This window comes from Bemisia tabaci, chromosome 5 (assembly GCF_918797505.1).
Source record: "Bemisia tabaci chromosome 5, PGI_BMITA_v3".
Lineage (NCBI taxonomy): Eukaryota > Metazoa > Arthropoda > Insecta > Hemiptera > Aleyrodidae > Bemisia > Bemisia tabaci.
Window position 1 is genome coordinate 48,158,012 of NC_092797.1, and position 26,795 is coordinate 48,184,806.

The following is a 26,795-nucleotide window of genomic DNA, read 5'->3' on the forward strand; positions in this document are numbered from 1 at the left end:
ATAAATTAAAGTTTCGTCTACCTATAAATGGTTTGATATTTTGTGTAACATTTTGACAGAATTTAAAAAATATCATTATTTCGGATATTTTTCAGGGTATGCTCAATTACTTAAAAATAATACTTAATTTTTACTAACACGATTTGTGAAAAGGTCAGTCTATAGCACTTCTTCCCTCTTTAATATATAAATTCTCGTCAAGAAGCATAACAGTTATAATTATTTCCGTGTATTATGGTCACTTCGTATGTACAATTTACAACTTACTTGTATTTTATCATCAAGACACGTACCTCGGTTCCGGTATTTCGGAATTTTCGCATTTACCTCAAGTCTTACTTAATTTCCTGGATACCCCCCCCCCCTTTTTTTTTCTTTCTTTCTTTTTTGCAAAATTAGACAAGCATTAGACCTTGCAATTAGACTTTGCAAAAACACTCTAAATTTTGTACTTTATTTTTTTGTCGATCGATCTTCCTTGAAAAAATAAACATATAATAGAAAATCTGCAACATACAACTTGGAATGTTTTCCTGAAATTTAGAAATCGATGTTCTATAGAAATTTTACTGATTTTACTAAATTTAAAAAAAAATCGTGAGGGACAGGCGATCTTTAAAAAAGGAAGGAGAAGAAAAAAATCAATTTGGCCCTACACAGATTCTTTGTAACTCAACCCCTTCCTTTCTCAAAGGAAGAAGGATACATTCTCTAAACCTCAGCGCCCGCAGATCGATCACGCATTTTTACCTCTGAGCATTTTCAGCCGCTGCTCCAACTACGCCTAGTCTTTTAATCTTAGTGCCGGGCTGGATACGGAGCTGAAAAAGTGTGCAGCTGATGAGACACGCCGTGGTAGGCGGGAGGGGCGCAGGGCGGAGGGGGCGACGCAGGGTCAATCTCCCTTTCCCGTTGAGGGCGCGGGGAGGGCGCCTTAACGGCGCGGTGCGGCCGAGTGACGGAAAAAAATAAGTTCGAATTAGATTACCAGAATTTATACTCAGGGAAATAGTTTCACTCACTTCCCGTGGCAATCTGTTCCATAACTTAGCATCTTCGCTCGAGTGAAGCGGAACGACCGGTCGCCTCCCCGCCCCTCCCCCCTTCTCCCCCCCGGAGCCCCCTCTCCCGCTCGGACACGCCCGGAATCCCTTTCGGCGTTGAGTGTCTCTGGCCCTTGAATTCGGCGCGGGGATGAATGGGACACTGCATGATAGCGGGATTCTTGTGTTCGGAGAATGGAAAAAAAACGCTGCAGCAGAGTGATTTAACGGCTACATTCTTTCGATGTTCGAGGTATCGCTGTCCGATCGCTCTGATTGGTGGGTATCGCTTCGATCGATGTGTATGAATTGAAAAATGAAAGCGTGAATCTATCGACAGCGACTGGTCGATACTTGCGATTAGGTTTATCGATCTGTGATGGATCGACAAACCCGAGAATCGATCGACAAATCCTTGCCTTGAGTTGAGCGACAAATTCGTGATTTGATGTGCAATCCTGCGTTTCCATCGGGATTTTTTTGTCGATCTAATCGCTATCGATTGGTTCTCGTTTTTATTATTCGATTGATCGATGCCAATCGAAATGACACCCACCTTCGATTCCAAGGTGAGCGACAACATATCCACGTAACATACAGAAACAGCTTAAATTTATACTAAGTCCTATTTTAAATTGGGAATTTTCATCTGAAGTAAAGGGACTAAGTCCAATTTTAAGTTGTCTCTGTATTATCGTTTCGAGCCGATTAAGTTGTTTTATTATCTACGTAAAGTATGTAAGGTGATAGCTCATAACACGTTTGTCTTTCAGAAACCGTTAATTAATTTACGTTCCATCCCACACAAGAAATTTCAATTGGATTCATTTTGCAAGGAACTGCTATTCCCGGCTAATCCATAAGAGCACCTATCTACATGGAAACTAGTGCATATGTCGTTTCTAAAGTGAGCCGAAAAGAGAAGTCCATCATCGCAAAATATATAGTCCGACTGAGAAAAACACTAGGACGCATTCGACCGTCCTGGTTTTATAATAAAAGAACAACTTAATTTGGGGAAAAGGCTGCAAATAAAGAAAAAGGAATAAACAAAACCCGGAACGTTTCAAAATAATTACAATTTCATTTTCAACCGGAAAATAAATTAAAAACAAAAACGAGCTGTCGCTACGCTGTTATTGTGAAACCGAGACACAACCGTCCTGGTTTCAATTGGTTTCAACCCTGTTAACACGACGAGGTTATATTTTTGTTTACATTTAAACCATTAAACAAGAATTGTGCATTGAAAAAAGCAGCAACTGAATCAGTTTATTGCGTTTAGCCAACCATCGCAATAGAACCAAGAGCAGAGGTTTCTATCTCTTTTAACTCGAGCGTCCCGTCGCGTCGCGTCGTGCCAACCAGAAAGTGAACATAACGCCTGGATGCAACTATTCGTGTCTGAGGGATGTCCATGTTGCATACACACAAAGTTGAAGGCGCTTTGACTTTCGCACTGTCACAGTAGTGTCCGCAGAATGGCATGTTAAGGCGGCTGCACTGCAAACTCTAATTTCGCACAACTTCTATTGTTACACGATTGGACATTACTGTAGGATCATGAATATGATTAATTTTTTTTAAAAACTATGTACTACTAAATCTACAAATTCATTAAACTTTGTCAAGATATGGGCCACCAGGTACGGTATGAATTAAAGCACAGCGATAACATAATGTAAAAATCCATACCTTGACAGAAAAAGTTTTGTCCGCGTGACATTTACGGTTTACGTAGGATAGGAAGTGGAACAGGGAACAAAAACCACCAAATGCTCTGTGTAAATTTTGATACAGATTCCTATAAATTCAGCACAGATAACAATTTAAAGCCCGAGGAACCCCAGATTCAACCAAGGCTTTGCTTTTGTGTTCCATCCCCAAAACTCATGTGATATGGTTTCTCTTTTTGTTGTTGATCTACCAGTACCTATTCTTATTGAGATGTTTGCGCATCACAATAATAGTACTTATAGAGTAATACTCGAAACAGGAATTTTACGTGTGTACAGGAAATTTAGGTTTTACCGTGTACATTTAAGGCTGATCAAATCTAATCCATTGGCGGGAAAACCAATTTAACATGTGAACTGATATCTGTTTCTTATTCATTTCGACAGTGTTCACCATTTGGAGCCGTGCTTAAGAATCGATTATTAAGGTGTTTCTTGAGAATACTCTGATAGTCGATCGTTCTCTACCAGAGGCGTGGCGTGAATTGCGATATATCGATTGTTCTGCCATTTAAACCTATGGTAAAGAATCGATTATTAAGGTGTTCGCTGCGAACACCCTATTTATCGATCCTTTTCCATAGGTTTAAATGGCATAACAATCGATATATCGCAAAGCACGCCACGCCACTGTTCTCTATAGATTTGAATGACAAATCGGTAGATTCATCGCAAAGCCCCGGTCAGAATTCGTCAAACTTGATACGGAAACTTGCAAATTAATCAAGTTTAGAAAGTCTGATACACCAATAACACCACCAATTTGCACAACTTTGACAGTGTTTGATGGATCGGCATAGTTAGTCAGATTTTGATAAAAATTTGATCTTATCATATTCTGAGAGAAATGTCGCCAAATTGTGCTTTGTAATAAATCGTACTGTACCGAGAAATAAAGAAAAACACGTGCGTAAATGAAGTGCATCTAGTCAAAAACAGCATCATGGAAAGGACAATTTTTGCTATCCTTGAATGAATATCAGCGGCATAACTTCGGAAACGCATCTTTACCCCAAAAGTTCAGAATACGGGAGAAAATATCTATGATTTCACCAAATTTAAGGTATGCCAACCATGTCAACAATACCATGTTTGATTAACTTTATAAGGTAGGCGCAAACTTACCATAAAATTTGCAAACTTGCAGTGTAGTTCATTCGTATTTTGTATTTCTTGTATTGGTAAATCACTGTAATCCCGATCAAGGACCAATGGCCAAAATTTCACCACCGAGTTTCTTCCAAGGTTAGCAAAAATTGTCCTTTTTATGATGCTATTTCGAGGACTCCCTGAAACCTCCCAATCAAAATGTGAACCAAATGGAACCTTCTGAATAAAAGTTCTCTTTAAGGAACGAGCATGAGTACGACCCTGAAACCTCGACTTTTCCAAAATAATCCATCTAATCGCTAAAATCTGAAATATGTAGCTCGCATCCGGAATGCATGAGTGGCGTGGCGTGCTTTGCGATATATCGATTGATCTGTCATTTAAACCTATGGAAAAGGATCGAAAAACAGGGTGTTCGCGACGAACATCTCAATAATCGATTCTTTACCATAGCTTCAAATGGAGAGATATCGATAATCAACCATTCATCCCTCGCCACTGGAATGCATTGCGCTGACGTTGGAAATCCACCCCAAGACTTTATTTTTGCATATCTACGTTCATTTATCCACGTGAACGGATTTAAAAATCGGCGCGTTTCGATGTCAGCATCGGCAAACGTGTGCAGAATACGGAAGACGGATTTTTTTTCAGCTGGCTCCCGGGGAGGGGGGGGGTCGGAGCGGGAGCAGAAAAGTTTGCTGAAACGAGGCGCGTTCAGGCGGAAAAGGGATGATTAAACGATGCGATCCACCGGATCCGATCGACGTAAATTAATTACAGATCAAACGAATTCCGATCACTGTTGACTTGCTACCACGATGATGAGTTTCCGGCTGAAAGAAATCGGGACCATTCAATATGCTACTTTTCGACGGAGCATCCGTCTCGGATGTTCCGGCTTCGGCTCGGCTCTGAAACGTTTAATAATGAAACCCTTGCGTGCAGCTGAGATTTCAATTTCCATGCGCAATAGCTCGGGCCGCAAGGAGAAGGGCAGAAGAGGGTTGGAGGGTGCAGTCTTTCGGAGAAATTTTTCACCCCCCATCCCCAATAAAGGCGAAAAGGATGCACAAACGAGTTGTTTCTAAAAGGGCATATCCATTCCAGATGTAGCTCTTGGGGTACATATGGCGTTGCTGTTCTGGCGTAAGGGCGTAAATGCTTTTTGATCGGAGCCCTACTGTACATATAACTATTTGCGTTTCAGGGCTCATGTAAAAATGGAGAAACACCCTTACGTTAGAGGAGCGATGATTGTTTTGACCGACCATGGGAAAAGTTCGATGACCTATGCATTAATTATGTCATGTTGAAAGTCTGAATTTTAGACCACTCCATCCCTTGTCTCAAACCTCTGACGCAGGTTTGCATACTTCCTTGTAAGACTACGTCATGCTCTCCGACCCTTCCGCCCCCCGTTCTGCTTTAAAGATCGTGATTCTTTGTCAATGAGTTTGCAAATAATAACGAACACTTTTGAAAATTCTGTGATTTGCACCGGCTTAATGTGCAAAATACGCGTTTTTTCAAACTTGGGTTGAAAAAACGGAATGGGTTCTGGTATATCACAGAATGAGTTACCAGCAGATGTTTATGACTGTTCAGCTTTCAGTGATTATTCACGATAGAAAAAGGATCCACTTATATGAAGATTAATTTTAAGGAATGGGATTTTAAGAAGCTGATTCTAATAGGTGGAATTTTCGACGAGGAGCTATCTTGAGTGTCCTAACTAATAAGTAACGAGTTGCTCTGTTAATTTGTACGATTGGACGCATCAAGTTTAAATGCATCACCTATTTCTCCTATTTTTAAAGTAGAAGTAAAGGAACTAAAGTAAAAAATAGTTATAAAAAGCTTAAATAGAACGGAAACACATCCAGGACGTTTTTTGTAAATTACTTGCTTATTCTCAACTGGAACAAAAGCTATAAATAAAACATTAAAACGGGGAGATGCCCGAAAAACTGTTGCAATATCTTGTAAAATCAGTCATTCCATTGATCTTGTGCTCTGCACATTGTGCGACATGATAAAATAGACGTCGAAATGGCAATTTTGAAAACGCCTTCAATTGTGGCGTGATACCTCACGCGTTCTGGAGAGTACGAATAGTTGTATCGTCGCGCCTTACCATTGCCACGGAAGATTGAAATTGCAGTAGCCTTCGCGCTGACGGCGGATGGCTCCGACGGTTTTCCTTCGACATTCCTGCTGTTGTGACTGCATTAAAGCGTGTTCACGCTAGAACTGTATGGAACTGTATGTAGGAAATGAGTAATTTTTATAGGTGGATTAAAAATAAACAAGTGATTAGAAATAAGAACGACCCGGTAGGAACTCAAATCAGCAATAGCATATGATAAAAAACAGAAAATAATGTGTCTGAGAAGCTTGATCAGGACGGAAATACATTCAGGACGTTTTGCGCAAACTTGCTCATTCTCAACTATTACAAAAGCTATAAATGAAACATAAAAAAATGGCGATGTGCGCAAAAAAGTTGCATTATCTCGTAAAATCAGTCGTGCCCTTGATCTTACGCTCTGGGCTTTATGCGACATGAAAAACAGACCCGACATCAAATTCGGCAGTTTTTAAAACGCCTTCAATTGTGGCGTGATACCTCCCGCGTTCCGGAGAGTACGAATAGTTGTATCGTCGCGCCTTACCATTGCGACGAAAGATTAAAATTGAAGTAGCCTTCAAGCTGGCGGCTGGCTTCGACGGTTTTCCTTTGACTTTTCTGCGGTTGTGACTGCATGTTAAAGCGTGTTCACGCTAGAATTGTATGTAGCAAATAAGTAAGTTTCATAGGAGGATTAAAAATAAACAAGTGATAAGAAATAAGAACGACACAGTAGGAACTCATATCAGTAAAAAATATACAGAAAATAATGTGTATGAGAAGCTTGATTAGAACGGAAACGCATTCAGGACGTTTTGCGCAAACTTGCTCATTCTCAACTATTACAAAAGCTATAAATGAAACATTAAAAAATGGCGATGTGTGCAAAAATATTGCATTATTGCGTCAAATCAGTCGTTCCCTTGATTTTGCGGTAGGCTTTATGCGACTCGAGTGCACGAGACACGACAAAACCGACATCGAAAGTTGGCAGTTTTGAAAACGCCTTCAATTATGGCGTGATACCTCCCGCGTTCCGGAGAGCACGAATAGTTGTATCGTCGCGCCTTACCATTGCGACGGAAGACTAAAATTGAAGTACCCTTTATTCTGCCTTGTCGATTTCTTTTTGACATTTTCGCAGCTGTGGCTGCATAGTTAAAGTGTGCTGCAAAATTGTAAAATAAGTTTCAAATACCCAAGTGCAAGTGCCAATTGGAAATAGTGAAGTGAATGGAAAATACAATATCGACGGTGAAACTACCAAACCACGTATCTCGGTTTGCGACGTCGCAGACTTCCTGCCATACTTTAATTTTTAAATGGGAAAGTACTCAACGTCAATTCTTGAAAACTTCCGTGATTTTTCTTCTCAGAGCGAAGAAAATTCTGTTAAAACTTCAAGGAATAATATTGAATTGTTCTCCTCCAGAAAAATAAAATGAGAGCGGAGATTTTTAGACACCGCAAACGAGATACGTGGTTTGGTAGTTTCACCATCGATATGTGGTAAATCTTTTAGACCGTACTTTTGGAGTTACTTGAAAAAAGGTTCTCGATCAAATTTTACAGTTATGAAGTGTTACAGAATGATTCGACTTTCGGGGATTTATGAAAGGAGGGCTAATTATTTATGAATATAATCGTTTTGGTTAGCACTGTAGACTCAAACAGAAGTCTGAAATTTCAGGCGACTACCCTATCTTTCAGAAAACAAAGGTTCCATCCGAATGACTGCGCTCACCGCGAATCTGACTTTCGCTGCAGTTTTAGAGGCAAAATTAAATTCTGGTTGAAAAACGTACCTGTCCCGTTAACCAGAAAAAATTGAGCCACGAATGCAACGTGGTAGAAGGAGAGAGGAGACGAGGGGTGAAACGGGAAGGAGAAAACAGATAAAGGTATAAAAAGAGCGGGAGTAAGTGGCAGCGGAAAAAGTAATAAACGTGTTAGCGAAGAAAAGACGGAGCGCGAAACGCTCACTTGGAGCAGGAGCGATTCGGTGGGTTAACTGTTCCGGTTTATTAGAGACGCGGTGACGTTTAAACGCTTCGCGTCTCAAAACTTAAACCTACAGTTACACTCCGAGAGGGAAAAAACGGAAGGAGCTGAGGAGAAAAACAAAAAAGAATTTGGATTTTTGATTTTACCTTTGTTTTTCCTCCGATCACGTTGTTGTAGATTTCAGTTGGCGATAGCTGTTTCGATCATCAGATCATCCTCAGGCCACATGGTAAACACTATTAAGTCACATGGTAGACACTGGTAAACTTATTAAAAACATATTAAAACTCATTAAAAACTTGTTAAAAAACGTATTAAACAACAAATTTAAAAACATTAACGTAGAATTAACAAGTGTTTAATAAGTTTTAATATGTTTTTGTGTGTAGTTACGATTTTTCCGTTTGGAGAACGACAAATAGACAACATGAGTTATAGACCGAGAGCTCATGACGATTCGTTCAACCGGAATAATATAAATTTGCCACCCACCTCATTCGAAGCGGATTTTGGTGTGTAAAAAGAAATGGGCGGTCTGGCAGGTCAAACCGGTTGCATTAAGAAAGTTTTAGGCCCCTAAAAAGCCCAAAAATTGCTCGGATTTTGACCGGAAACATATACACTTGAAATTGGGCTCATTTAACGCGGAAAACCTTCCTGATTAAGGATCAGTCGGTCTGGCAGCCGAAATCGGTTGCTTAAGGGCCGCCAGACCGGTTCAAAGTTGGAAAAAAAGTGCTCAAATTTCAACCGGAAACATATACATTTGATATTGGGCTCATTTAACGCGGAAAACCTTCCTGATTAAGGATCAGTCGGTCTGGCAGCCGAAATCGGTTGCTTAAGGACCGCCAGACCGAACTTTCTCCGGAAATTCTTGATTAGTTATATATATATAAGGTGGCTCAGACCTACTATTCCAGGCCTTTTTTCAAGGAAAACTGGTTTTGATGTTTTGAGAAGTGGTCAGTGGAATAGGGAATGGACCAAAAAGAATCCAAATTTCATATATTCAGGACCCCTCACGACCCTTTAGGGGGTATTTTTGGGGGGCCCCCCTTGTAACTAAAAATTGCGTTGAGAAACGTGGTCATTTAAGTTCAATGAGAATAGAGTCCACGCAAAAGTTCAATAAGTATGGAGTAAAAGAATATGCCGTCTCTCAATTTTCAATCAAATTAAAGACCCTCCAAAGAGAGGGGGGGGGGGGGGCTGCGGCTGGTGTTACCGTGCTTGAGCTCCCCACGATGAACACCAGTTTTCTTTCAAATGAACTAACATCCCTGGAAAAGCTGCAATTCTGAGCTATTATAAGGTAACTTTTCATGAAAAACACGATATTTTAGGTTTAAAAGACCTAAGAGGACTCCCCAAGGTCATGCGGGGAAAGGGCGCACTGCGCAAGCCCCGTTTGTCCTCTCCATGTCAAAAGCCTAACCTTAACTGTTCAAGAGAAACACGCATTTTGAGGTTTAAGATTCCCAAAGGGCTTTCCACAGTAGGATGTGTCTTTTTCGCAAAAGTTTCAAATAGTCCCGCTCCACCGGGTTTTCCCGGTGATGCCTGGCATTAGGATCGCCTACTAAAAATTGGAACTTGATTGGACAATTTTTGGACCTATCGGTACACTTAAAACGCAATTTCTGCACTAAAAACAGCATTAATCATTGTTAGTTTATCGGTCGTTGTAGACTTTTCAGCTTGTTCTGTTCATTTTTTCTATTTACGTGAATCCGCAGCAAAAGTCTCTAGCATACGGGCTGGTATCATTGGTATTTACGTGTTAAATATGTCTCATAAGATGAGAGAGGAAGAACCTCTTAGGGGAGGATATTGTGTCGAATCTTTCCGTAAACTCATCTTTTTTGATAAAAAGTATTATCTTAAAGAGATAAAGATTATGATAATATCATGCTCCTGCTCTGTTCTATATTATGTATAACAAGTTTCACACTAAGGACAACTCTTGTGGTATTAAGTGCGGCAATTGCATTTTAGGTGTGCCTCAGCCCACCGCGTGAGAGGGCAATTGCTATTCCGAGACCAAATCTGTTTCAATATTCTTAAGCTACGCAAAAATTAGTGGCACGTGTAAGACCATGATGTTTCTTCAGACTTTCAATTCGCCAATAGGGAGGGCAAACTTCGAAAAAATGGATGTCTGCTGTTAAAATCCGGTTTTTGAGGTCATTTCATCCCGCCGTTCGAGAGGTAGGTAATCATTCAAGACCAGATACGAGTATCTTAAAATATTTTACTCTGCACCGGAGTTAAATGATGAAAAATAATGGGTGTCGATAGTATCTACAGCTTCCACGTAAACACTTGTCCAATCGGCAAAGACCGTAAGAATGCGGGTTCCTCAAATTAAAGCGCGAGAACTTTCCCCCGTTTGCGGCATCATTGTGACCTTGCTGTGAGGGACTCCAATTTTTTTACAGTCCTTCACATTAAATAATACCGATCCAGGGGATGCTGCTTAGGAAATTCCATTATTCACCCTGCTGTTGTTAGATAAGAGCCATACCCTACTGCAGGGACGTCATCTCAGGCTGGTCATATAGACCAATATGTCAACTTCATACATATATCATGAGAGGCACATAAACCCACGATTAAATACAACCCTTTGTTTTCGATTCTTCGCTTTATTGCAAACTTAGGAAAATATAATAAGATACTTATTGTAGTCGTTCCGATTAAGAAGAGGAGATTGGAGAAGAGAGAAAAAATCGCAAGAACTCCCCATTTTCGTCAATTTTCACCGCCATACCGGTACAGAACCAGCTGAGAATAAAAGTTCAGTCGTGTGAACGGTGTTCACACGACCGTGTTCACCGGCAGTATTTTTCGGTTCATGTAACCGCTCTCTTGGTTCTGGGAACCGCATCCTCAGTTCATGCAACCGAGTTTTTTCCTTAGTTCTGTTCGGTGTGGGTGCTCGGTTACATGAACGGAGGATACGGTTCTCAGGACCGGGAGGGCTACAGCACCGAACAATACGGCCGATATTGAACACCGTACGTTTGGTTCATATGACCGACGTTTTTCACTCAGCTAGTTTTGGTTTTTTGGTTTATTAATTTATTTATCTATTTTTTTTTTTTAAATCTTTGGACCTATGGATCCAAATTTGCATTTAAAGTGTATCGGTAGGTCCAAAAATTGTCCAATCAAGTTCCAATTTTTAGTAGGCGATCCTAATGCCAGGCATCACCGGGAAAACCCGGTGGAGCGGGACTATTTGAAACTTTTGCGAAAAAGACACATCCTACTGTGGAAAGCCCTTTGGGAATCTTAAACCTCAACATGCGTGTTTCTCTTGAACAGTTAAGGTTAGGCTTTTGACATGGAGAGGACAAACGGGGCTTGCGCAGTGCGCCCTTTCCCCGCATGACCTTGGGGAGTCCTCTTAGGTCTTTTAAACCTAAAATATCGTGTTTTTCATGAAAAGTTACCCTATAATAGCTCAGAATTGCAGCTTTTCCAGGGATGTTAGTTCATTTGAAAGAAAACTGGTGTTCATCGTGGGGAGCTCAAGCACGGTAACACCAGCCGCAGCCCCCCCCCCCCCCTCTCTTTGGAGGGTCTTTAATTTGATTGAAAATTGAGAGACGGCATATTCTTTTACTCCATACTTATTGAACTTTTGCGTGGACTCTATTCTCATTGAACTTAAATGACCACGTTTCTCAACGCAATTTTTAGTTACAAGGGGGGCCCCCCAAAAATACCCCCTAAAGGGTCGTGAGGGGTCCTGAATATATGAAATTTGGATTCTTTTTGGTCCATTCCCTATTCCACTGACCACTTCTCAAAACATCAAAACCAGTTTTCCTTGAAAAAAGGCCTGGAATAGTAGGTCTGAGCCACCTTATATATATATAACTAATCAAGAATTTCCGGAGAAAGTTCGGTCTGGCGGTCCTTAAGCAACCGATTTCGGCTGCCAGACCGACTGATCCTTAATCAGGAAGGTTTTCCGCGTTAAATGAGCCCAATATCAAATGTATATGTTTCCGGTTGAAATTTGAGCACTTTTTTTCCAACTTTGAACCGGTCTGGCGGCCCTTAAGCAACCGATTTCGGCTGCCAGACCGACTGATCCTTAATCAGGAAGGTTTTCCGCGTTAAATGAGCCCAATTTCAAGTGTATATGTTTCCGGTCAAAATCCGAGCAATTTTTGGGCTTTTTAGGGGCCTAAAACTTTCTTAATGCAACCGGTTTGACCTGCCAGACCGCCCATTTCTTTTTACACACCAAAATCCGCTTCGAATGAGGTGGGTGGCAAATTTATATTATTCCGGTTGAACGAATCGTCATGAGCTCTCGGTCTATTACTATTGTGCACTGACTCATGGTTAAAATAATCCAGAGTAACAAAAATTAATAAAAAGTAGTATAAGTAATGAAAATAGCAAGCTCTGTAACATCTTACCATAAATTATTGTTTAATTTGAAGTTAAAGCTCTTTTTATCGGGATGCATTTTGGATTTTTGATTTTAACTTTGTTTTTCCCCCGATCACGTTGTTGTAGATTTTAGTTGGCGATAGCTGTTTCGATCATCAGATCACCCTCAGGCCACATGGTAAACACTATTAAGTTACGGTAGAAACTGGTAAACTTATTAAAAACATATTAAAACTCATTAAACACTTGTTAAAAAACGTATTAAACAACACATTTAAAAAAAAATTAACGTAGAATTAACAAGTTTTTGATGAGTTTTAATATGTTTTTAATAAGTTTACCAGTGTCTACCATGTGACTTAATAGTGTTTACCATGTGGCCTGAGGATGCTCTGATGATCGAAATAGCTATCGCCAACTAAAATCTACAACAACATGATCGGGAGAAAAACAAAGGTAAAATCCAAAATCCAAAATGCATCCTGCATCATGCAGTATGGTTTGAGGAACAGTGATAATTCGGTTAGATCAACTATAGTAAATTCAAAAGTAGAACAAATTATTTTAACTATAGCTATATGAGTATGAAAATCACCAACAGACTTCATGAAAATACTGTATCTGTAAATTCGCATTCACCAGAAGTATGGTGAGTGGTACCAGATGACTGGTTAGCTCATCCTACAGTATTACTCTGTGAAAAATCAAGTAGACTCATGGTAGAATTTATCATACTTCTGGTAAAATTCGTTATACTTTCTCTTCAGTGTAACTGGCGTTCATTCAATTACACGAGTCCATTTTAGAAATAAAGCGGCTTAGGATGCCTTCTACACCAGTGGCGAGGCGTGAATGATCGATTATCGACATTTCTCCATTCGAAGCTATGATAAATAATCGATTATTACGGCGTTCGATGCGAACACCCTATTTATCGATCATTTTCCATAGCTTTAAATGGCAGATCATTCGATATATCGCAAAGCACGCCACGCCACTGTTCTAGACCTAGAAGAGATTACAAATGTAATTCTGAGAATCTGTGAAGTTCGAGTACATTTTCTAGACAGTTTAACTTAGGTAAAAAACGCCTGTGAATATTTCCGTACGACGAAAGTGTTAAAAGTAACTTGTATCGTATTCAGTGATTAATGCAGTGTCCTCTTCGCTGAGAGCAAAGTCGTGCTGCACTCGTATTGCAACCGCGGTTACATCAGAAGGAACGCAAAAAGCTCTGGAGCGTTATAGTTGCCTCTCACGATTTAACTTTGAAATATCGTTAAAGTTGCCTCAAACTTTCCAAGATCCAGCGAAACTCCGTCAGATTTTATCACACGTTCTCCAAACTCCTTGGATATCCATCAAAGCCAGATATTTTGTATTTCACATGCTTTGAGAGGGAAGGGTGGAAAATATTCCAAATTTTGGGCAGCTTTCAGGGAAAAGTAACCACGCGAAGAAAGAAACCTCAATTTTATGAACCGAATGATTTAGAAAGCGTTATTCGTTCCAAAAAACTGAGCTCTTAGTCGAGCGAACCGACCACTCTAGTTGACATTACGGTGCTTCACTTCGACGAGACGAGAAACTTTGGTCAACATGGAACATCCTCGATGTCAACCAAAGTTTATTGGTTCGTACAACTGAACCTCTCGGTTCACAGGGCTGATATTTAGGTAACGTCACATTAGGGATTCTCCACGATATTGAGCTGGATCCAAACAATAACACCTTCCAATGCTACAAATGAGAATAAGCTGATATACTTTGCTTCTCTGAGACTTAACAATAATAATAATTGTGTCAATATGATAAATGACTTTCAAGTAAGAATGTTGCTTCGCTTTCTGGTCATAAATACAAAAACACGTAAAATAACATTATGCAACGCCTGGTGTAGTTAGGCTGTTCTGTTTGAATCCGTTGATTTCAGTCTTATTAACTCTGCATGGATCTCGGAAGTATGGTACATGTATGGATAAACACGTGTCATGCTTGGCCGAGCAAGTCCATCATAACGTAATTTTTGGCTCACTGAGTTTGTTCTCTCTATTGTTTTTATATCACGTATTTTTCCCCTCGAGGACAAAGTACGCGCAAATAAATAATAATTCATTTACCTGTAGACGATGTTAGCGATAAATCCGCTTGCGGTAACTGCTGTTCAGGTCGGAGATCATCGCATGAGGTGGGCGAGAGAGAGCTCGAGAGAATATATTCAAAAGGCAATAAGTGCATTAGTGTGCAAGGATTAACGCAATGCAATTCATGTTTTTGTGTGCAACACCACCACTCCGAAACCACAAATCACACCGGAACCACAAATCACGCCGAAATCAACTAGTGGATCTTTGACACAGCATGCTCCATTAATCCTACTGATGTATATGAATTCAAGAGCTAACAAAACTGTATCCCCGCCGTGTTTTCAATGAAGAACGCGCGACACTAAAAATGATTTTGAAGGAGTTAACCAGTCGCACCTCGAATCCATGTGATAAAAGTTGAATAAAATTGTACAATTCACATGAACGACCGACATACGATGAAAAACTGTGTAACGCAAAAATCCAAAATATTAAATTCAGGGAAATAGGTCAGCTTAAAACTGCATATTTATGCCGGATTGCATAACCACACCCGTAAAACCTATTCGTTTCAATTAATCAATGATGACTGGGCTGGAAGATTAACATTCATTAAAACTGGGAACCTCGTTTTGTGATCTCCATCGCATTTTCGGCCGATCAACAGAGCTGGCCAGAAACCCCTATGTGACCTAATACCGAAACAAGAATCAAAACCCTCGCTAAAATTACGCTCTATTAGACTTTCACGCGCGACTGCAGACCTTTCGTCCGTGAATTACGTCGCAAATAGGATGAACCTTTGCGAGGGGATTACTACTTCGGACACGCTGCGAGTTGTAAAAGATCCATTGAGTCAAGTTTATCACCTGGACTGGTAATCTGCCGCTCTTTAATAAGCGGGACTCGGTTTCACACCCAATAAAAGCAAGCATGTGATCGAGGGATTTGATGTTTAACGACCGATTAGTTTACCGCGAGCTAAAAACGGCTGCATTGCGTGCAGTTACGCTGGGATATTAAAATTTCATGGGAAAACACTAAGTACTTAAGACCCTGGCAGTTTTCCTGGCTGCACCGCACAACCGAAATATATGATCACGTGAATACTGTCACGGATGAGTGCAATTTTTGAGGCCGATATCAAAATATCAATCCGCAAATTAAATTTAATTTGAGTTGATTAAAACTATTTTGGAAGGACCAGAATTTCAGTTAGATCATATTTGGTCCTTAATCAATGAAATCTGTGGTTAAATTTGCGACATTTTTGAGAGGACTGTTGGAGTGCTTGGCACTATTGCAATATGTATTGCTATTATTTGAATCGGAATTGAAGTGTTTATGGGAACTATTGAAACGAATTCTAAACAGCAATAAATTAAATCATTTTGGAAAGGATCAATCAGTGGCGAATATCAATCGATATTGGTCACAAATTAGTGCAACTTTCATAAAAAAAATTTCAAATTCGGTTTGAGAATGGAAGGAGTATGGATAAATGGATAAATTCCGATATTAATAGGAGAATAGTTGTTTTAAAACTGAATTTTAAGGTAAAATAGCCAAAATCGTCTGGAAGATACAGTTTTTCTCAAAACAATCATACATTGGTTTTGAAATAATCTGAAGCAATTTTTACCGCAAAATTTGCAAATTCAGTATAATACAGCGAAGGTCCTGTTATAGTTATGATATTATTATTACCATCATGAGGTCAATTTTAACGGGTCAATTCGGGAAAAACGTGCGAATCCAAGAACCCAAAAGTTAGGCCCATTTAGAAAACGTGTGCTCAGATCAATCAACCTCAATCATAAGTTAATGCCCTTTTTCAAGGTGGAATTTCACGTAAGCACGGTGTAGTGGGTGTAGGTCTCAAGAAATAACATCATCAGAATCTACATTAAGAGTTCAATGATCACTCCGCGAATAACCCCACAAAAACTCTAAATCATTTTGTATTTCAGATCAATCACTTTTAGTCATAAATCGATGCAATTTTAAGGGGCGACATTTTTCAAAAGGTCCGTAGAAATCACAATCTTGACACCGACGTGAAGAACGACCTAAACAACGTCATGCCGCACATTCTTGAGACCATTATCAAGGGTCAAATGGTCCTCGAGAAAAATGAACATTGATCTAAAGAATGAGTCGAAGTCATTTCATGAGGGTCAGCTAGGAAGGATCAGTGTAAACTATGACGTCATCGCGACGGTGGTTTCGCGTCGCGGGGTCATCGGGCAGCGAGGTCACTCGAGCACGTGGACGTCGCGTCGCGTCGGCGGGAACGGCGGAGGACGACGTGACGGGGTACGCTCGGCGGAACGTCACGCGGGGCACTAAATCAGGCTCAACCCGTGACGCTTTGGAGTAGGTTGTAGGTTGCCCCGAGCAGGGCGCACGCAGCCGCTCGGGGGTGCATCCGGAGTTGCCGCGAAAAGCGTTGCTAGGCAACCCGCACTGCACGATGCGCTCCGCGTCGAGTCCCGCGGAGTTCGAAATCCCGCGCGGCCCGGGTGCATCGACCATCGTCCCGTGACGTCATAGGGCCGGAAGGGATGCTCCGAGGGACCCTAGGGATCTGGGTTCTGCAGCTTAAAGCCCAGGGCTCATGATCGTGGATAGAGAAAAAAATCGTTGCTCTTGCGATGTTTTAGTGGCGCCCACACTGCATTCGAAACAATTCTGCCACTAGAAAAAAAAACACATTGGATCTAGAGTCTAGACTCTTGAAAACGTTGACAAGAAAAAATACTCTTGATTCGATCAGATTTTTGCCTAGATCAAAAGGAAATCCGCTCAAATTAAGAGGCTTGGTTCTTGATTTAAGCTAGATTCTGATTGAATCAAGAGTACTTTTTCTTGTCGATGTTTTCAGGAGTCTGCTGGACTCTAGATCCAACGTGTTTTTTTTTCCCAGTGTGGAAACAATTCGGTGGCAGGCGATCCTCAACTGGACCAAGTTCATCAGAAACGAACCAACCCATATTTCCGAAAAAATTGAGATAAGAATGTTTTTGAGTTCCACTAGCCGTATATTTTCTCATGCCAAAAACTCAAATTCGAAAAAAAAATTAGTTTGTAAAAAGAGGGGTTAAAGTTTATTTTCTACATTGAGTCTTATGTAGGAATAGAACTTCAAACATATTTTTCTCATTTTCAAGCTAATGTGGGTTAATTCTTTTCTAATGAACTCAGTCAAACTATGGTTCATATTGAATGCCTGATGATAAAGAGAAGAGGGAGAAAAAGGTGAAATAATAAAACAGTTCTCATTCAAGAAATTACAAATGCACTGAAAAAAATGTTTCCTAAATACAAGGCGAAGCCGTCTTAGACCAAGTAAACTGGATACTTAAAAAGTATCGACAAGAAACGGAGGTTTGAACTAAGACAACGGAGTTACCTTGGATCAAGAAATAGCGTTTTCTCAATCCAACGCTCCACGTCCCCTTAAAAGAAGAAAGCGTTTACTTAAAAAAAGGAAACGTCCCATGCCGTGAAAATATTTCCTAAATTTAAGAAATTATCGTTGGTTTGAAGTGAGTATCCGTCGTATTGATCTAGGTAAACTGTTTACTTAGAAATAGGAAACAGTTGCGTAACTCCCACGTGCATTTACTGGCTTCAAGTTAATGGTTTGTTTAAAATTAGTAAACGGCGTGTTGGACGGGAATGCGCGTTTATTGTATTGAAACCAACTGTTTTCTTAGAATTAGTAAACGGGGACGCCCGGCATGAATGGATGTTGCCTAACTCCCAGGCGTGTTTACTTATTTCTAGCCAATTGTTGTTTTAAATTTAGTAAATAGTCACTGCAGGTATGCACACTGCACCCATATCATATGTATTATTATTGATCAACAATAGCAAAAAATGGTTTAATTTATCGAATTTTTGATGAAAAAAATTTTCAATTGTATATCTGCAAGTATCGAAGACTCGACATGGCAAGTACCGACTTGCAAATTTTGGCCTACCTATCGGGATTTGAACCTGGGACCTACAGTTTACGAACCTAACACCCTACCTACTTAGCCATCGGGGCTTATGTCTAAGTCGGCCGAATTTACACTATATAAGTCATTGACTTAGGCTCTCACCATTATTGTGATAGTGAATATGCGTGAGACCTGATGGGTTAAGATTTTTTGAACCCGAAAAGATGAATTTGGAGCAAAAAAGAAATACGCGTGTTACTGTTGTCACTTTTTTTACGTTTATTTTTGTTTCTTTCCCATCTTATATTAATTTTTAATCTCTTTAAAAAGAATTTAAAGCAATGCGCCTTTTTTAAAATTTTCTCTCTTCATTTTTTCTTGAAGAATCGCTGACTTTAAAAAAATAAGAATAAAGAATGAAACTCTTCGAAAATGTTTGTAACACAATAACTTTTTATTTTTGATGACTGAGATTGTTACATTTTTTAAATATTACTAGTTCTATTCAATTCGATTATAATATTCAAGACTATTCTGGACCATTTATTAGACTTTTCTATTTCAATTAGAATATTAATAGTTCTATTCAATAGTTCTAATTAATTCACATCGGGCGGAAAAGGAAGAATGTGAGCACTATAAAAGAGACATTAATAGTTCTAATTCCTTACTTTAAAAAATAAGATTTGAAAAATAAGCTTTGAGATTTTCTGGATTAAGGCATCTTTTTCCGTGGACAGTCACAATTTATTCATAAAAAAAGTTCAATCTTCGATTACTCTTATATTTTACTCAGTTTACATAATCACACGCGTGACGTTCTAATATTTTATTGTATAGCTGCACTTCATTTTCGTTACACTCTATAAAGTTGATAGGAAGGTGGTAAAGAAGTGCTGGATCCACCCTATTTTGCAGGGAAACAAGGTAAATGGGTAAAATGCTTCAATTACGGTAACAAATGTTGAGCTCTTATGAGTATCCGTACAAGACTGTGGAGGGAGGGGGGGGGGGGCGGAAAGATCGGTCCCGACAGGCCCTTCGACCCAAAATTTCCCCGGACACAAATGAATCAAAGTTTTAAATATCAACAATTTTGCAATCGCAAATTCCTTTCGAAAATACAGAAAAAACTGTATTTTGTTTTCGATCCACTCCATCGTTGCGTTCATAAATCAAAGGGACCCGGAAAATCGATATTGAACAATGTAAACACTACGTAGCAGCAGAGTTATTCGATTATCTTCATCTGCCAACTTGGTGGGTGACATGCTGAAAAGTATGATTCTCTCCACATTTTTTAATTTCTTCCTCGGCCCTTAGCATAAGCATGCATTTTATTTGACCCTTTTTAATTCTATCTGCGAGGGATCTTTCATTCATCAGGACAGGAAAAGTAAGGAAGAAAATAAGTAAAAAAATTGCGATTTTTTAGTGTGAGGAAATACATTGTCCGATGAAACTGAACTGAGGCAATGCAAAAAACTCCCGGCTTCAATCTACTTAAGTATTTAAGTCCTCTTTATGAGGCCCCCTTCATTTAAAAATAAAAATTAAAACTTCAAATGCACAGTGCCGATCTATTTAAAACAACGCAAATATTTCCTCTTCCTCTCCTTCTTTACTTCTTTATTTATTTAATTTTTTGTCGACGCCGAGCATATGAGTGATTTCTCAAAGGACACATTAAATGAATTCCTCCCTAAAGAACAATTATTTTGTAGACAAATATAATGGGCATCTTAATTTTTTAACTTCCGTCTCCTTTTATTCCGTCATAAATGGTGTTGGTTTAAGCAGATGCTAACGGCATCTGGTAGCAATTGCATGTATCATTCTCATAGGAGGCGTCACCATCCGGTTTACTAATTTTAAGGAAACTGGTTTCTTCTTCGAAGCAAAATGTTATATTGAAAGTAGGCAACCGCACATGTCCCATGCCGCATCCGTTCCCCGCGGAAGGGACTCACTCCGTTTACTACTTTTAAGGTAACCGTTTTCTTCTTTCGACACAACGTGTTTTCTTCTACCAAGCAAGCTGTTGGGTTAAAAGAAGGCAACAGCGTCTGGCTTATTGCATCCTCCCCCGCTGAGGGCGTTCGCCCCGTTTACTAATTCTGAGGAAACCGTTTTCTTCTACCAAGCAAGCTGTTGGGTTAAAAGAAGGCAACAGCGTCTGGCTTATTGCATCCTCCCCCGCTGAGGGCGTTCGCCCCGTTTACTAATTCTGAGGAAACCGTTTTCTTCTACCAAGCAAGCTGTTGGGTTAAAAGAAGGCAACAGCGTCTGGCTTATTGCATCCTCCCCCGCTGAGGGCGTTCGCCCCGTTTACTAATTTTGAGGAAACCGGTTTCTTCTTTCGACACAACGGATTTTCTTCTACCAAGCATGCTGTTGACTTAAAAAGAGGCAACGGCCGGACTCAGAAGGCGTTCACCCCGTTTACTAATTTTAAAGAAACTGGTTTCTTCATTCAAGCAAAAGTTGGCTTATTTTAAAACAACGTTTATTTTACTTAAGAAAACACGATTCGCTTGTTTCAAGCGAATCATGTTGTCTTACATTAAGAAACCCGTTAGTTTCTTCCAAGTCAAACCCGTTTTGAAATAAGTAAAAAATCCAAGTAGACGCGTTTACTTAAATTCAGGAAATCTTTTTTTTCCGTGTGGGTTACTGATTGTTGGAGAAAATTCGGTTTTCAATTGGACTGCGTTCAGCAGAAAGGAACCAAGCCACCTAAGCTATCTCTTTCAGTTGGGCAATGTAATTTGTAAGAAGAGAACGTTTGTGCGGAATCCTTTGAAAAAAGATATTTGCTTCGCACTATGCAGAAAATTCACGGAGATCTGCGCGAAAATCCGTACAACCGTTTGCATGTAAAAACTTGAATTGCCTAATTAAATGCGGCAATAGCTGGTGTGGCTTGATTCCTTTCGGCTTACCGTGGTCGAATTGCGCCTTCAATTCCACGATCTCGCATCTTCAATCCAATTCCAGGACTATAAGAACGACACGCTTGATTAGAACTGAAAAGCATTCAGAGCGTTTTGCGCAAATTACTGGCTCATTCTTAACTATAACAAAAGCTATGAATAAAACATTAAAAAATGGCGATGTGCGCAAAAAAGTTGCATTATCTCGTAAAATCAGTCGTGCCCTTGATCTTGCGCTCTATAGGTTTTATGCGACACGAGACATGACAAACCCGACATCGAAATTTGGCAGTTTTGAAAACGCCTTCAATTGTGGCGTGATACCTCCCGCGTTCCGGAGAGTACGAATAGTTGTATCGTCGCGCCTTACCATTGCGACGAAAGATTAAAATTGAACTAGCCTTCACGCTGCTCTGACGGTTGGCTTAGACGGTTTCCTTTGATATTTCTGCATTTGTGATTGCATATTAAAGCTAGAGTGTTCATGCTAGGATTTTATGTAGCAAATAAGTAAGTTTCATATGAGGATTAAAAATAAACAAGTGATAAGAAATAAGAACGACACAGTAGGAACTCATATCAGTAAAAATATACAGAAAATAATGTGTCTGAGAAGCTTGATCAGGACGGAAATACATTCAGGACGTTTTGCGCAAACTTGCTCATTCTCAACTATTACAAAAGCTATAAATGAAACATAAAAAAATGGCGATGTGTGCAAAAATATTGCATTATTGCGTCAAATCAGCCGTTCCCTTGATTTTGCACTGAGCGTTATGCGACACGAGAGCACGAGACACGACAAAACCGACATCGAAAGTTGGTAGTTTTTAAAACGCCTTCAATTACAGCGTGATACCTCACGCGTTCCGGAGAGTTCGAATAGTTGTATCGTCGCGCCTTACATTGCGACGATGGATTAAAATTGAAGTAGCCTTCATGCTGGCGGCTGGTTTCGACGGTTTTCCTTTGAAATTTCTGCGGTTGTGACTGCATATTAGAGCGTGTTCACGCTTCCAAAAGTCTTTCGGAGGATTATTGATGGTTTCACGGAAGATGGAGAGTGCGTCCGTTGAAATTTCCGCTTGGATGCTACCAGGTTCATTTCCTCAAAACTTCATTTTTGCCCCCACCGCTACATACTGTAAAGGTAACAAGATGCATGCATCATCGGCTAGTGTGCGGTGACGTCATAGCACGGGACGGTACGGGATGCTCTATAGTATGCAATGGACCCTCGGGATCAAGAATCTGCAGCTGAAAGCCACGGAATCATGACCGACCGTGCTGTCGTTATTTTAACGTGTCGGAGAAAAATGCATATGGGCACGAGATGTTGCCATCGATGTTTTTGTGCATTTCGAAAAGCACATTCAAAGGCTCAAGGCTCTAAAACTAGGATTCTCGAGGGAATATTTGCTTGTTTAGAGTAGGTATTCTTTCGATTTAGCCGCGTAATCTTACGTTTAATAGAATGTGTACGTTACTTGTAAGTATGTTATACTTGTGTGTTCATAAAAGTTTGAGTTTTTCCGTAAATTACTAAAATAAGACATATTGGATGTTTTAATGAATGTGCGAATGTGTAAACTGTTAAAAATTGAGGAGTGGAATTCGGCACCTGAGTCTATGGAGCGCCCAAAAAACCAGAGTGATATGAATGCGACCAAAGCGAAATTAAAACCATAAAAACGTATGACACTCCGCAAAAAGAGTAGATTCCACTCCGTAATAGTGTAAGTCACTCCGTAAAGAGAATAGACTTTACCCCCCACTCGTTTCATTCGGAGTTTTTGGGCGCTATCACACAATAGTTAATAGACCACACAATTGCAAACACAGGTTTTCACTCCAAAAGTTTTAACAGTGTATCAAAAATGCGCGGCATACCAGCAATTACTATTAGCAGCAAAGATTCATTTCTTCCACGATAAACACATTAAAAGCACGATGAACGCATGAAAAACTTTCCTACGGATGAAAGAACGTTTTTTGCCTGATTGATTCAACTAATCTAAAGAAATTGGCCGAGAACTTACACAGACGTATTCTACGAAAATATATCCGTCATACACAAAAGTATCATCCTTAGTTTTATTTCCTATTTGATGATTCGTTGCTTTTCTCAAATTATTGTTTAATATGAATTTCAATCTTAGGCTTAGGATACAAGCAAATAAAGCCCATCGGATTCAAATAAAACCCTGATCAGACGACTTTAATTACACAGCTCTCTCGGGGGAAAGATAATTTAATCAAGCCAATCAGTTTCCAATTAGCTTTGATTGGATTCAATTCTGTACCATCGATTTCTATCCGTGCCGTCCAGTTCGCAACAACCTGTAGTGTTGGCTTGGTGTAGTACTCTTTTTCCACGAAGCCTCATCCTCTCACAGAAATTTCCACAAAAATGGAAAATGAATCCGCCGAAGTAACTTACTTCGATCTCTCTGAGAAGAAAGTCGCCACGACTTTCGCTGCGATCCGGAGCTTGAAACTGAGTTTTTCGCCAGAAATTGCCTGAAAACTGCTCTCATATCAATGGCTCATGTATTAAATTTATGTATAAGAAGTGTTTTAAGGGCAGCATTCAGTGCCAATTTATAGAGGGTATCCGGAAGTGAACGTATTAACCTTCCAGGATCGATTTTTCAGCTTTAAATATGACTTTTTTCCCCATACACATGTGCCCAAAAACGCTTCATAGCACGGTTCGTTTGAACCAAAGTTAAATGAAAAGTCGATGCACTCATGATTTCTCTTCAGAACCTTGAAGTATGATGTAAATACATTACTTTAAGACCAAAACGAAAATATTCTGTCGAGCTCTCGGAAAATAAGGCCGATTTAAAGGTTTTTAGCCCTGAATCGGCTGAAAATTGCTGATTACGGAGCAAATATCCAATAATTATGGCTGTACTCTTTGTTTTTTGAAGTTGCGGGGGCATCTAGGGTAGGAAAAGGCCTTTTTCTTCCTTCACCCCCCCCCCCGCCCATCGCTCCCCCGCCCCCTTCCATAAAAAAACATTTACACCTATGCATATGCATTCGCTCAAATTGATATGAATGTCTTGCTAGTTTGAGTCGGTGGATTGAACACAAAGTAGAATACCGATGACCAAACTCGAAAATTGCACAATCGCTTATTGCAACGTTGCAGATTTCCTTCTATTATTTTTTACGGCCGAGAATTTTGCAGAATTTCAAGGAAAACTTCATTCGTTTTTTTTTTTTACAATGACATTAAAATTCAGTGGAAGTAATTCTCTCAAATCTTTCCTATGGTTCGTCTATAAATAAAGAAAGTAGAAAAATATACAAGCAGAAACTCTGAAACGTCGCAATAAAGATGCATTTAATATTTGAGTTTACCTTTCAATATTCCTTAAAATGTATTAAAAATACAGCACATATTTGAAGAAAAAATAGTCTTTTTCACGAAAATAGAGGGTTAGTTATATTGAAAGCATTTGAATACAAAATATGGCAAAGCATAAACCGCACGTTAGAATGGCAGAAAAGCAATTTAGCAATCAAGCATAAAATCTACTGTGAATGGAAGCATATAAGAAAACAATGAATACAGGACGACAAAGCAGCATAAATCATATAAAAATCGCATAAAATCATTTGAGGATGGAATTATAAAAATAATTATGCATACTAGTATAATTTTAAGTAAAGATGATTATACACACAAGATTACAAATGCAGTGAATTGTACTCGCAAACTGCGCGTAGCAATTGAGTCAAGTAGTTAGGGTTCGTTTCTGCTACTTCGTATTTCAGCCATGTGGCTTTAAAATCTTGATGGACACTCTCAGGGGCTTGCTCGCTATAAAAACCGAGACCTTTGTTTCTTTTCACAGTATTCAAATGCTTTCAATATAATAAACCCTCTATTTTCGTGAAAAAGACTATTTTTTCTTCAAATATGTGCTGTATTTTTAATACATTTTAAGGAATATTGAAAGGTAAACTCAAATATTAAATGCATCTTTATTGCGACGTTTCAGAGTTTCTGCTTGTATATTTTTCTACTTTCTTTATTTATAGACGAACCATAGGAAAGATTTGAGAGAATTACTTCCACTGAATTTTAATGTCATTGTAAAAAAAAAACGAATGAAGTTTTCCTTGAAATTCTGCAAAATTCTCGGCCGTAAAAAATAATAGAAGGAAATCTGCAACGTTGCAATAAGCGATTGTGCAATTTTCGAGTTTGGTCATCGGTATTCTACTTTGTGTTCAATCCACCGACTCAAACTAGCAAGACATTCATATCAATTTGAGCGAATGCATATGCATAGGTGTAAATGTTTTTTTATGGAAGGGGGCGGGGGAGCGATGGGCGGGGGGGGTGAAGGAAGAAAAAGGCCTTTTCCTACCCTAGATGCCCCCGCAACTTCAAAAAACAAAGAGTACAGCCATAATTATTGGATATTTGCTCCGTAATCAGCAATTTTCAGCCGATTCAGGGCTAAAAACCTTTAAATCGGCCTTATTTTCCGAGAGCTCGACAGAATATTTTCGTTTTGGTCTTAAAGTAATGTATTTACATCATACTTCAAGGTTCTGAAGAGAAATCATGAGTGCATCGACTTTTCATTTAACTTTGGTTCAAACGAACCGTGATAGGTGAGCAATAGGTTTCCTTTGCTATGCGCTATGCTTCTCTACAGTCCTTGCAGTGAAAATTGCCTACCCAGCAAGGAACTTCGTGAGCAATTTTGTGCAGTGCCCCTCCCCTTAATTTTTCTCGCTCTCTCACGTGCAGTAATCTGTTTTTACAACTATCATCTACCAACAAATTTATCAAAATATTAAAATTCGGGAACGCTTGTAACGTCAATTTTCAAAGACGTGCGTCCTTGAAAATACGAAAAATGATTAGTACGCTAACCTCCCCCCCCCCACTCCATACAAAATTTCAGAGACTTACGACAAAATCACGAGGAGTTTCATCAATTCGGAAAAAAATGGCAACTTTGGAAGCGCATAGCTCACTTATGAAGCGTTTTCAGGCATATGTGTAAGGAAAAAAGTCATACTGTGAGCCGAAAAATCGATCCTGAAAGTTAAGCACGGTAACTTCCATTCCGGACACCCTGTGCATTATTAAATGATGAATCCAAGGTGGAGGAAACCATGGTAGGTACAGCCGCGGTGGTTAACGGCATAGGTCGTGTTTTTTAAAGGCGACATCTCCATTAATATTACAGAGAAAATAGATGTTCGAATAAATCTTATTCTTTTTCGCTGATGTATATACTTAAATATAAACGCGATGCTATGAGTAGCGCAATTGAACCATTACCCGCTTTTTGCTCTCAAACTTTGAATTGCTACCAACGATTTTTTGGATAATGCAGAATGAGAGAAATCCGCAAG

The 26,795-nt window shown here is 39.5% G+C and overlaps 1 protein-coding gene across 2 annotated transcripts in view; it reads right to left on the minus strand.

Annotated features, from left to right (window-relative positions):
- Positions 1 to 16,859, minus strand: part of LOC109030941 (monocarboxylate transporter 2) — a 650,400-nt gene extending 633,541 nt beyond the window's left edge. Inside the window, exons 1-2 of one of the 2 annotated variants that reach the window (XM_072300844.1) lie at positions 16,232 to 16,859; positions 14,558 to 14,885 (exon numbers count right to left, since the gene is read on the minus strand). The gene's annotated coding sequence lies outside the window, so the exon portion shown is untranslated. Of the gene's footprint in view, positions 1 to 14,557; positions 15,737 to 16,231 lie in introns of those variants that run through there. The other variant, XM_019042218.2, reaches the window with a different exon arrangement.
- Positions 16,860 to 26,795: the final 9,936 nt, after the last annotated feature.